This window comes from Chiloscyllium plagiosum, unplaced genomic scaffold, assembly GCF_004010195.1.
Source record: "Chiloscyllium plagiosum isolate BGI_BamShark_2017 unplaced genomic scaffold, ASM401019v2 scaf_35499, whole genome shotgun sequence".
Taxonomy (NCBI): Eukaryota; Metazoa; Chordata; class Chondrichthyes; order Orectolobiformes; family Hemiscylliidae; genus Chiloscyllium; species Chiloscyllium plagiosum.
The window spans coordinates 1-1,707 of record NW_025167941.1 but is presented as its reverse complement, the minus strand read 5'-3'; the positions used below and the strand labels follow the sequence as shown (position 1 = coordinate 1,707).

Below are 1,707 nucleotides of genomic sequence, written 5' to 3'. Positions count from 1 at the left end.
CAAGGAGTTATCCAAGCAGCTCAGTCCTCAGTCGGGCAGTCCCCTCAAGTTCAGACTGTTTAGCTCTCTACTATACCTGAAAGTGAGGACTCCCAGGAATCTGTGAATAGCATGACTGACTCTCAAACGGAGAGAAATTCTATAGAGACGGCCTTCATACAGGTAAATCCTGATTGAACTTTCTTCTAATCCCCCCGGTGTGCCAAGAAATCAATGAGGAGAAATCAGAAGAAGAGTCTGTCTCAACCGTTACTACAATGACGATGCAGACACCCATCTATCAGACTAGCAGCGGACAATACATTGCTGTCACACAGCGGGGACCAATTCAGCTGGCCAACAATGGTACAGATGGAGTGCAAGGACTCCAGACACTAATAATGACCAACGCAGCTACAGCCAAGTTTGGAGTAACCATTATACAGTATGTACAGAGCCCTGATGGACAGCAAATCTTTGTGCTGGGCAGCCAAGTGCTTGTACAAGGTGCTGCTGGAGATGTCCAAACCTATCAGATCCGTACAACTCCTAACTCCACTGCTGGCCAGGGAATGGTTATGGCATCTTCACCAGTCCTGCAAAGCCAGCCCTAGAATGCTGAAGAAACCTCTTGTAAACGTGAAATCCGCCTCATGAAAAACAGGGAAGCAGCTCGAGAGTGCCGTCGCAAGAAGAAAGAGTATGTGAAATGCTTGGAGAATTGGGTTGCTGTTCTGGAAAATCAAATTGAAACAGAAGGCGTACAAAGTGACCAAAAACAGCATGAAACTAGAACTGGGAAAATGTTAAATTTCAACCGAAAGCCACAAGAGCTATAAAGAAAAGTAATATAGAACATGAGAAAAATAAACTAGCACAGACTATAAAGACAGAGAGCAAAAGTTTACATAAAATATATATAACGAGAAAAAAATGGCTAAAGTAAATGTTGGTCCTTTGGAAAATGAGAAGAAGCATTTCGTTATGGGATATCACAGTGGAGGATACTAATATCTTTCCAGTAACTAGCAAAGATACAAAGGTAGGTGAGGATTTGGAAATTATCATTATTACAGAACAGCTAGTTTTAGACTGTTTGGAGGTAATTGAGCTAATGATAGAAAAAGTTTCCTGACCTTGATGGAATGCATCCCAGGGTACTAAAAGAGATGCCAGCAAAAATAGCAAATGCACTGGCACTAACTTTCCAAAATTCACTGGACTCTGTGGCAGTCGCAGCAGATTGGGAAACAGCAAAAGTGACACCACTGTTTTAAAAAGGCGGTGGACAAAAAGTGGGGAATTATAGACCAGTTAGTTTATTCTCTGCAGTAGGAAAGATGCTTGGGTCGATAATCAAGGTAGAAATAATAGGGAATCTCGATAGAAATTGTCCCATTGTACAGACGCAGCTTGGGTTCATCAAGGGCAGGTCACGGTTGACCAATCTTTTTGAATTCTAAGAAGACATTTCAAGCAAGGTGGACAACGGGAACCCAGTGGATGCGGGGTACCTGGATTTCCAAAAGACCATCAACAAGGTGCTGTGCAAGAGGCTGTTGCATAATATAAGGGTGCATGGCGTTAGCGGTAGAGTATTAGCATGGATAGAAGATTGGTAAACTAATAGGAAGCAAAGTGTGGGAACAAATGAGTATTATTCTGGTTGTCAATCATTGACAAGTAGTGTGCCTAAGGGATCGGTGTTGGGACTGCAATTATTTACAA

At 42.5% G+C, this 1,707-nt stretch overlaps 1 pseudogene; it reads left to right on the top strand.

The window, feature by feature from the left end:
* The first annotated feature begins 3 nt into the window (after nucleotides 1-3).
* Nucleotides 4-773, top strand: LOC122545232 (annotated as a pseudogene).
* Nucleotides 774-1,707: the final 934 nt, after the last annotated feature.